Raw genomic sequence first — 11,682 nt, 5'->3', positions numbered from 1 at the left:
AACAAAGTCTTTGCACTTTGCTTTACCCAAACCACTATTTTCCCACAATTTTGCTGGTTCTTGAAGCGAGCAATGCAAGGCTTTGTTATAAATCAGTGTTGCTGCAAACTACGTGGGCCTGAGGTTCTAGTATAGCATTGGATAAGCCAAAATGAGAGCGGGGGATTTATATGCAATGTTCCCAGCAGACTCTTTCCTGCAGAGCTGATCTCCCTCTTCTCCTTTTCTCTAGTCTGTCTATACTTCTTTGGCCATTTTTATCTATGTTTTTGTTTTCTCATACTTGCCACCTCCACAGTCTCTCCTCCCTGGGCTGCAATGCCACAGGCACGAGGCATTGCCTAGACATAGACCTGAGACATAAAGCTCGGCTTAATGGAGAGAAACAGGCAGGAACTCCCTCCTGATGCTGGGCTGAGCTGGCTGCAGCTCGAGGTAGCTTGGAGAAAAGAAAAACACTTATTAATGTATTATAACATTAAATGACCCAGACCCAGACAAGGGATTGTTTTTTTCCTTTAAATTCCCTCCAGTTGGCCCGGACACCCCTGGCAGCAGCTGGAAACCAAAAAGGTTTTGAGACTGAGAGGCACATGAGCCCCAGACAGTTTGATTGCTCAAACATTTCTCAAAGATTAGCTGTGTCAAAGCAAGCACCAGGGAGGATAAATCACGTGGATGGAGTTGAGTTTTGTCCAGACTGTTCCAGAAAACGACTGATTCAAAAGTAATATGGAGATGGCAATTAGCTGAAGCTGCATTATCGCACACTGGAGCGTCCCACGTAGATGAGGAACATTTCTTCTGTGCGGTTAAAATACACTTGCCCTGTCCAAAAACTCACTGGCTGCGAGGCGTTGTAGAGATGAGCCAGATGTTTTTCTGCTTTCAAAAGGTCATTAAACAACTATTTTTACCACCCCCCCCCCGCCCCTAAAAAAAAGCAGCTTAGAGAAGCCATCCGTTTTGTCAGTTCTGTTTGCAGAACCCAACGGTTAAAGTTAAGAGAAAAAGAGCATGATGATGATCAGGAACAGGCTGCCCGGGGCAGTGCTGGAGTCACCATCCCTGGAGGGTTGGACAGACGGACATGAGCTTCTCAGGACATGGGGCAGTGCCAGGGGTGGGTTGTGGTTGGACTAGATGGTCTTGAATGTCTTTTCCAACCAAAATGATTCTGTGACTCTATCAGTAGGAAACCACCCTTTAGTTGGGATGGATTTCCTGGGATTGAGCTTCCCTCACCTAGGACTGACCTTTAAGAGCATTTTCCAGCCCCTCTGTTGTTTTTTTTTTTTACTCATCTCAGTTTTATTAAACACAGTATAAATATAGCACAGCTCTTCCTTTGCTCCTTCACACTTGGCCCGTGAATTTTTTTACATTGCCACATGTAAGAGTGATCCAGTTTGCTCCAGCTTTATTTACAGCTGCTGTTTGCAACTGTGAGCAGCCTTTGCAGAAACATGAATTGGGGAAGAAAACATGGGGGCACACCTGGGTTTTGCCCCATTCTCCTCACCCTAAGGCAGAGGATGGATCCTGATGGTATTTGCCATGGCCACAGAGGATGCTCCGGGACACCAATGCTGCATATTTACAGGTTAGTTTGATGCCCACAACCGTACCAGAGGTATGATTTTCCCAGTTTTTATTTTTTTTGCTAATTTTCCCAGGTGGGGAGCACTGGTACACATAAATCCATCTATAAGGATTGATCAGAAGCAAAACAACCTGGGGGGTTGTGCAGATGGCTTTTAAAGATCTTTCCACATCTTCCATGCACACATTTATTTAAAACCAATTTCAATACAAATATTCATTACTACCTTTGCAGGAAACCTCAGTGATCCCAGGTGCACAGGTGAGATAAAAAGTCTGGAGACAGAAGAAATGATTTTTTACACAGAATTTATAATTATTTTGGTTTTGACGTGAAAGTGGGTATTCGATTTACCCAAAATGTGGGTCTTTACAAATCTTGCGGTGAGTGTGTTTATGCTGGAGTTCAAGGTGACCTTTGAAAGAATTTGTTGCTGTTTTATTGATGTTGTCACTAAATAATCACCAGCCGCTCCTTTCATCCTCCAGCAATACCAGCCACAATCAGACATGCAGAAGAGAGGAAGAGGAAAAGGAAGAGGAAGATGCTCTTCTTCCCTTGCCAGAAGTTTGATGCCGTATCCCATGGGATGTCCATGGATCTGCTCTCTCTTCCTCACCCAAACCCAGCCCATGTCCTGCCCCATGTCCTTGGCACATCTCCTGGCATTTGCTCCCTGCTGTGATGAACCCACGGAGTAACACCAAAAAAAACCTCCCAGATACCTACAGGGACATAATTTTCTGGGTGATTATATAAATAACTGGGTTATTTCACCACGCATTGCAGCTTAGCTAGAGATAACTGCACAAAATGAAGCTAAATAGCTTAAAGATGAGAAGGAGTTGGCAATAATTTTCTAATGTTCAGCAATTTCTAGCGTTCACATGCAGCATCACATTGGTAGGTGTATTGAGGTGTAGTACATGCTGTCCTGTTCACAGGGATGATAAAATATTGTTGGTTTATGCGGGGAAAGATGGAAAATAAGATAGTTCTGGCAGCAAAAAACCTTTAAGCTTCCTGGGGAGGGATGCTGGGAAAAGCTGAGTTGCAGCACAGTAGGATCCTTGTGGAAAGCAGGACATGCCAAAGGCTCCTGTTTGTGATTCTGTGACAGAAGAGATACGGAAGGGAGGAGCAGCATTTGGGAAGGAAAATATTAATTAAAAAAAGAGTGCTTGGACAGCAAAATACAGAAGAGAAAAATTCTCTTCTGCCCTGAGGACTCTCCACTTACAAAGTGAGTAACTATCCTGAAACATGGGGCAGCCTGAATTCTCTGGGAAACACAGGAGCATCGCTTTGCAGGTCCTGCATCCCGGCACAGAGAGGCAGCAGTATGCTAGCTTAGCAAATTACCCCTTCTGGTATTTAGATAGAATCATAGAATCATTTTGTTTGGAAGAGACCCTCAAGATCATTGAGTCCAACCGTTAACTCTGGCACTAAACCAGGCAACAACACTGCAAAGAAATCTGACAGAAGTAACTTAGAGGCAATGTCTGTGATTTTTAATACAGTGTTTAGGCACCAAAGATGACCTGAATAGGAAAAGTGAAGACGACCTGTATATGGGACAGATGTATTTTCAAGGACAGGCTGGGATTCACAGCGCTCGCCCCTGGGAGAAGCTCCATTTAATTCAGCAGGGCTCCTCCCAAACCTTATTCACTCATCATTCCCATGTTGGTTCTGAAGAAATCTTTTCATCGAATATGAAAAGAGAGCACGGAGCTCTATATTTACAAAGGGTTGGACTGAAATGTAAGAAATTAGTAGTTTCAGCCCAGCTGCTGCCAAGACCTACATTTCTACAGGCAGGACGTGCAAATGGGGAGGAGAGCCCAGAAAACTGTGTGCCCTGGTGGGGTTAGTTTTAATATCCTCTGGACACCCGTCCTCAAACCATGGCTGTAATCCAACTGCAGCATCTCCTTGGGGAAAGAGCAGCCAAAACTGGTCATGGAAGCCCAACACCGTGGCCTCAATGGGGGCTGGATGGAGAAATGCCAACCATAATGTAGGTACTTGCTGAAAATATCAGCTAAAGAGGCTCAGGGGCCAAAGACATACACACACAGACCCACGTACATGGGTATATAGAGAGATGGAGATGATGATAGAGATGGAGATGATGATAGAGATGGAGATATGGAGATAGATAGATGATAGATAGATAGATAGATGTGGGAAAATCTCGTCTGTGAATCACTGTCTTTAACAAGGTAGTTCATTCCTTCTGGGAATTAAATCCAAATGATTTTATTTGCTCAGTCTTATCTGTTAGGCTTAGTGCTTGGCAAACCACAGAAGGCTGGTCTTGTGGCATTAGCAGGCAAATAACAAAAGATGCTTTAATAATGATACAGCCAAGCGTAAGGCAATGAGATGTAGCAGGGGGAATTGCTGCTGTTTGTGTAAGGAAGGTTCTGAGTGTTCTCGTGTTGGAAAATAGTTGGAGGTGTCTAAATGTGAAGAACATGTAACTTGGGATTTGTCTCTTTGCCTGGCAGAACCTCTCCCAAATAATTAATCATTGCTGTATATAGGCTATGATTCACGCTGGAGGAAATGATGAATTTCGGACCACACTGCGCATTTCCCACAGTCCTTTTTATATCAAACGATTATTCCATATTCTTTGTTTCAGCTGTGATGAGAAAATAATAGGTGATTGAATCATTTCCCCTTATCTTCAAGTTATCACATTAAACGTGCGCTCAACTGTCTCAGCAATGACTTACTGCATCCAGTTATTGTATTAAAGGCGGCATGGCAGGCTGCGGGTGGCTATTTCAGTGCATACAGGGGGTTTTTCACAACAATTCTCCATTTCGAACATCTGACAAGCGCTGCAGACCGAGGAGGTTCCAGCCTCCCACTGACTTCACTAACAGCCCCACGAGTGCTGGAGGGGTCGATTTGCAGGGACTCCTCTAATACTCGGTTTGAAGAAGTAAACGGTGCCTCGTTTTGCAGAAGATGACAAAACTGACAGAGAAAAAGAGAATAATGTAAAGCTGGGAACAGCTTGCTCACATTGTATGGGCAAAGGTGTTTCATAGTAGTCAGAAAATTGCTTCCTGACCCTTGTCTTTAACCCCAAGGAGGAGCGAAACACCACGTATGGCATCAGGGGAGAGAAAACTCTTCTTTTATTTTTCTCGTCTTCCTTTCCAGTATATTTCTGAAGCGCTGGAGCATTTTCCCTGCAAAGTGACTCTTTGCAAGGACTACATCACATCACCCAGTGGACCCCACAGATACCCCACAACAGGCGTCATTTATGGCTGCGGTGAGGGAGAACATAAGAAAAATAACAGGCTGAGATACCCCTCTGGAGCAGCTTTCTTGTTCTCATCTTAAAACCTCCTTTTTAGGGCCCTGCAATAACCTTTATTTTTAGTGCTTTCTCCAGAGAGTTTATTTGCTCCAGTGCTTCTCCCAGTTAATTTGTCCCACACATTTGCCACCCCGTGCACAAAATCCTCCTGCCAATGCACCCCATAGGCACTTCCTAAGCTTGGCAATTATGTTCCTTCAACTTTTGAAACCCTTCCCCTGCACCTTTGCAAACAACTCGTCCGTGCCGCTGTTTTCCCCCTCACTCGCAGCTTTCCCACGGCAATCCCGCAGCTCCCATCCCCGACTCCGCTGAAAAATCCCATTATCATTTCTGCCTTCATTACTGCAGCTGGGCATTAAGCTAATAGCTTAAATTATTTTTTCCCACAATAACGGCCTAATCCTTTCTCTTATCAGTATAGCAGATTATTTTTCCCAAGCGTGGTTAGTACCTTGTCCTCTCCCTAATTACACGGAGCCAAACTTCGCTCCCAGATGAGCACAGCCTCGGAATTACCATCAGGCAGAGCTCCGAAGCAAAACTCCTGACTTTGAGAGCATCTTCCTACTACCCCACCTGGCTAAGCCAAGGCAGACAGAGCATGTCACCTGTCGACTATAAATATGCTCCAGCCTCTCCAGCTGTGATTTACCGGACACTTCCCCATCATTTGCTAATAGTGAGGGGCTGTATCAACCCGAACAAGTCAGTGTGAATCCTTTCCATCAACCAAGGGCCAACCTGCTTGGCCACAGACATTTCCGAGGTGAAAAGAGCAGAAATAACTTCCCAAATAATTACAGCGGAGCGCGAGAGCTGACATATTTCTGCCTGGCAGTTGCACAGTTGGATTCGGAGATTGCAGCAGCTTCATGGTTTAATTACAAGCGAAAGACGCTGTTTGTTACAGCAGCGCAGAGCACAGTTGTCCTTATGCTTCTTTCTCTAATTTATCTTAATAGCTACTATTTTCATTAGCGGGTAAATGGCTCATTACGCCCCTCCAGCCCCTGCGGATGGGACCCGCAGCCCCAAAGCTGAGCCTGGGTAAACTTTGTGCCAAACCAAGCCCAGAACCCTGAAGCACATTACAAAAGCAAACCCCCCGCTTGTATTTCACTGGGTTAATATCCCACTGTATAGAAGCATAAACACTGCAAGATTACTCCATGGGTCTTTAAGGAACTAACTTTAAAGCATCATTCACCTGAAAGACCAGATCATTCCCTCCAGACTTGTTCTATTTTACTGAGCCTATAATAGGAATTTCATTTAATTTTTAAATGCCTGCCTTCATGCAAGACCTGAAACTATTCCAAGGCCTCTGGTAAATATTTACCCCGCATCCTCATGTGTACAGACAAAGCACCTTAGGGGCTCTGTGGGCCAAATTCACTCTCATTTATGCCTATGTACATAGAGAGGTCCCAGCGCAGGCAGCTGCCGTGTTACGAGAGCTGCTGCTGCTGCCTTCAGATAGTCCTCAGCTTATATTTGCACTCTCCAGTTGCAAGAAATCCATATTTCTAATTTCTTTTTGATTTAAAATGACCTTACGGATGCTGTATCTTGCACCAGTATGCATTGTGCACCATGCAGCTGCAATAGCCTAAGCCCATAACGACATGGAGAAATTAATATCCTAATCTCATAAAGATTTTTAAATTGTAACTTAAGCTGCTGAGGATGGATTATGCTCTCAGAAACCAATCACCACATCACCATTTTTCTTTAGCTAACTGTTGGAGTAGGAGAGATTTCTCTAATGAAGGATGGGAGGGGGGCTGGGAATCGATGCTTCATTACTTACTGCCGTGAGAATTATTTTTGGCTCCTGACACCTCGTTAAGCTTATTTAACAACAACACAATTATTTGCCTGCCCAGAGAAATTCTTAAAATTAAGCAGAGAGAGAGGAAAACAAAAATAGGCATTAACGTCTCAGCAGGAAAAATTCCACCACAGAAATGCAAAATATGAAATCATATAGAGGGTTACAACCTGGGACCTCATTTCATAGAGAATCTGTATGTAAATTCCATAGTGTATAAGGATACAGTTAACCTGTCACCTGTCCACTCATGATGGACATAGTACACTTTCTGCTGCCTTTCAGAGATGCTGGTCTGACTTCTTCAGGCTTTTTATTCAATAAAATAACTTTTCTAATATTTTAGCTTGTGCGGGTGACGACCATCAACTTTCTTTAGCATGAAGACTTTGTAATAAGTTTAACCTGAACAATTCTTGTTCTGCAGAAAATAAAAATGATGTGAGGCAAAAAGCTACTTGAACTTTCAACTTCTAGTGGAAATGGTATCACTTTTCAACAGCACACATTTTCACTGCAATGTGCATATCTCCAGCCCACCGAAGGCACAGCCATCGCACCCACATACCTTGTGTCTGTGGGAAGATGCGTCTGATTTGTACAAGTTCTGGTGATTTGCTTCTCATTTCTTTTCATTCTGGGTCTCACCTGGGCCTGGTTCCTCCACAAAGATTTCTTTCCCCATGGAAACTTCTGAGTACCGGTGCTGTTGATGCCATTGGGAGCTCTTAGCTCTTATTGCAGAATAATTGAACTTGTAACCTCTGAGTCTCAAGGCATTTGTACCTTGGAGGACTCTTTAGCCCCTCTATCCTTCCTTGTCTGCCTGTGGGTCCCCCCACTGCTGCCACAACAGGCAAGATTTGGGTGGCAAATACATAACCTATGTCCATTCCCAGCACACAACCAGGAAAAAAAACATACTCTCAAAACCAAAGGAAACATCATCATTTCTATTTGCACCAAGTTTCAGGAGCTGCCCCTCCATCTCCATACATGTGATGATAACCAACCCAAACTACTCACCGAATTTCTATTCGTTATTCACTTTTATTGCATGGAAATGGGGTTAATACTAAAGAAAACGTTCTGAATGAAATGTTATATGTTGAAAGGAGATGTGACAGATGTGAGTTGGTTCTGGGGCCCCACACTGAGCCCCTGCGCTGGCGGAGCGATGGAGTGCAGGACAAGAGCCATTAGCCTGCTATTTCTGTGCAGGTAATAAAAGAGCTTTATAGGTAAAGGTCTGTGCAGTGCAAAGCCAAATTATTGCTGGGCAGCCTTGGAGCCTGCTAAGGTTCTTTCTAAAAAAATAACCCAAAACATTAACATATGCACAATTAGGCTGGCTGTATTGTTATGCCACAAGCAAAATGCAATCCTTTCTTGAAATACACATAACAGCTTTTTAGTTCAAGAAAGCCAGCAGGGAAAAAAGTGTTAGCATTAAAGAACTGAGTGTTTTTCTATCACATCTAAAAATAACATTTATATAACCACCTACCCTGACATTTCACATCAGCAAGTGGCCAGAACCGCCTCGCTCAGCTGTATTAAAATATGCAAACACAATGGGATTTTAGCAGATTTTGTTTCCTGTGAAAGAATTGCATAACTCAAGAGGCAACAGCAAAGCCAAAGAGATTTTCTACTCTGGCTAAGACATATCATATGCAATGCGTCCTTCGGCAGCTCAAGTGTGACCATTGCTTGTGATAATGAAATATATTACCTCTGTACGGCCAGTGTTATGTGTGCAGCACATAGTGAGGCAACAGCAATTAACCTCTGGCAAAATGAGAAAACACTTAAAGGCAGCAAAATGTGTCGGCTGTTGTCTGCTTTTGGCCTCTCCTCACACAAAGCAGCTTGAAAGCATATTGAAAAATATGTTTTTCTTTCCTTCTTCTTTCTGACCCTGCTCCCTTACAGACACCGTGACTCCCTTAGAAATGTTTAGATCCTAACGAGAAACACCATTTATCTAACCACAGTTAATGCAATACAAGGCCAATATCTCAGGGAATAGCTGTCAGGTTTAAAAACAAGACAATAGTATTTATTCCAAATAACTGGGGTGCAAAGATGTGTCATTATCTGTGGCACATGCCTCGTCCTGTTTGTGGGTATGTGATCTCATGGTAAGTGATCTCCTGGTTGCACCATGTATTTGCAGATCTGCAAGGGAGACTTTGGAGCAAATGGTGAACTAAGGCCAAGTCCTGGTGTCCAGATATTGTAGCCCGGTACAACAATGCAGCTGCATTTTGGGCAGGGGTCTGCTTCTGGTCCAAGCCTTGGTCCTTCTGCTCCACCTGAGAAAGTGTGGGATGTTCTTCTCCAAGAACATCTACAGAGTAGATGAGAAGAGATGTTCTGAGAAGAGATGTTCTTCTCCAAGAATATCTACATACAGGAAAGCTGAAATGAGAATTCAGTGGTGTTTCAGAAATACCCAGAAACACAATTCCCATTCCAGTTTTCCTATATGTGGATGTTCTCAGAGGAGCTGATCTGGATTTTTCAATTAGCTTGAGTTCAGACAGAGGGGATTAGACCCATTTCCCGGTTCAAGGGGCAGCATGTGGCAGATAGACCTCCAAACTGCCATGCGTTGCTTGAAGGCCCTTTTGGTCCAATGCTGCTGCCTCCCAGGAGTGTTTCTCAGCCTCCTCTGACTTTCTACAAATCATTCGTTACTGAGACTGATATTACAGTTATGTAAACATACATTATTTATCTGTTATGGCCCTTTGAACTGGATGAGTGCTCCCGGCTTTCCATTATTCCATGTCTAAATTAATCATGGACTATAAAATCAGTCACCATTTATGCAATATGAAAAAAAAAGAAGTAAAAATAGCACTCATGGTGTAGAGATTTCATGCGGTGTTCCCTGGACGGTAACTACTCAGGCATCATGCTTCTTCCTCTAGACCTGTGAAATATTTATTGTTTTTTTTTTTTAAAAAAAGGATAAAAAAACCTCTTAAAATGATCTGTCTCCTCAGGAGAAAGTTGTTCGCTGATCTGGTCATCTACTCCCTCACCCTGGGGAATGTGGCTCCATGTCCCCATGCAGCATCCTCTGCCATGACCCTCTGAGTCATCAGTGCTGGTTCCTGGCTTCAAACCCAATTTTTTGGCCCCTAGACCCTACATGGAGACAGGAGGGCTCTGATTTTTCACTAAATTGTGTGATATAATGGACGTATCTTCTGGTGCATCTCTGGCAAGCAGCATCTCCTTAGGTGTGTGTCCAAGAACCCCTTTTGTGGTAATTCCCATCTCCCAGACCCGGCACTGAAAACCAGGACCTTCAACAGCATTTTTGAACAGTTGAGTAATTAAACAGGAAAAGTTACAAAAAGGCTATTTAGGATGAAGATGGGTGATCTGATTTAAGTATGGGAAAGCTAATTTTGCCACAAAATATTGGCTCAGGGGTTTCACCGGTGGAGGTGGGAGCAGACTGATGCTAAATTCCCACCTGGGAATTTGCAGCTTCTCAACAAATCAATAGAAAAGTAGAAGGTTTGGGATGAGGTTGTCAAAAGGAGGAGGTGTCAGCCTTCATCTCCAGCTCTTGGGGGTGTCTGACATCACATCTAACATAGCTTCAGTGGTGGGTAGGTTTGCATCACACAACAGGTCGGGGATGGTGATCTCTTGCTGTGTACAACCAGTAGCCTCTCACACCTTGTACATCTTCTGGGGACGTTTGCACAGACTGACACCAGTGTCCCCACCAGGAGCATGAAGGGCTAACAGGGAACTGTGACGTGGGGAGCTCCAGGAGGGCTTTGACACCCTCATCTGTGAAACGAAGGAGGTAGCGGCTCCTTTCTGCTTTTTAACATGAATTATACACTTTTCTAGACCCAAATGATCCATGCTGTCCACGTGCCTGTCCCCAAGGCAGCTGCACGTGGGGGACAGCAGAATGCTCCATCCAGTGGTACTTGCACTCACCACTGCTTCCTGCTGCTTGATGAACATCAGAAGAATTAATTGTGTCTGCTTTGGCTGTGTAGGGTGCTGGAGCTTAGTGCCTGAAGTGTGTCAACCCTCTGCTCCCATCCCAGGAGCACCACGTGCCAGGAAGGAAGGAATCCAGCTTCCTTGCACTTCCGTTGTCAAGAAAAACCCTGGTGGGAGAGGAGCTCAGGGAGCTGGTTTTCTGCTGGGCACTTCTACTCAGTCCACCCCAGGGTGTTTTCAGGTGTGCGTAGGCTTCACACACCTCTGTGCTTGCTTGAGGCAGCTCCAAACCCCAGTCAGCATCTGAGGCATCATCAATGATCCCAAGAGCTGCTCTGATCCAGCATCACAACTGGACAGACAAGCTGCGTCTTGCTGACCTGTAGGATGAAGGCAGGGAGGACTAAGAAAATGAGATATTTGAAAAAATTCTTCTATTACAGTTAATGATGTGCAATTAGCAGACTTAACAAAGATACAACTCAGAAGCCCCTATTAACAATGTCTTAGATATAATTATCTATGCAGAGGATGCTGCTACCAGGCATGGAGTATTATGAGGGGGTCAGAAAACACCGCTGAGTTACCAGACCCTCAATAAGATAATTCTTTTCTTGTTGATGATGCTCCCCATGCTTCAGCAACAGCCATACCACCTGAGCTGAGCCTGGACCACAGGAGATGCCAAAGTCACCCATCGCATCCATGATGTGTGGAGCCTCCTCAAGGGTTTTTTAATTGAAGGAGCAGTCGCTCTTGTGGGAATATCCTGCAATATCCCAGCTCATTCAACTCCACCTGATAATCACTGGCCTTGCGGCGACTCCTTCCCTTCCCATCTGAGGCTGCTTCCCCTCCAGCGGGCGGCACAGCTGGAACGAGGAACTTCTCAGAGCTTTAAATAACCTCTTAGCT

The 11,682-nt window shown here is 44.3% G+C and overlaps 1 long non-coding RNA gene across 1 annotated transcript; it reads left to right on the top strand.

The window, feature by feature from the left end:
- The first annotated feature begins 566 nt into the window (after window positions 1-566).
- Window positions 567-4,338, top strand: LOC110364307 (uncharacterized). The gene is made up of 2 exons (XR_002422987.2): window positions 567-1,603; window positions 2,092-4,338. It is a non-coding gene; the product is annotated as an uncharacterized LOC110364307 (long non-coding RNA).
- Window positions 4,339-11,682: the final 7,344 nt, after the last annotated feature.

This window comes from Columba livia, chromosome 7 (assembly GCF_036013475.1).
Source record: "Columba livia isolate bColLiv1 breed racing homer chromosome 7, bColLiv1.pat.W.v2, whole genome shotgun sequence".
Classification (NCBI taxonomy): Eukaryota; Metazoa; Chordata; class Aves; order Columbiformes; family Columbidae; genus Columba; species Columba livia.
Note: the sequence above shows the minus strand (reverse complement) of the source record. Positions and strands in the feature narration are given on the sequence as shown.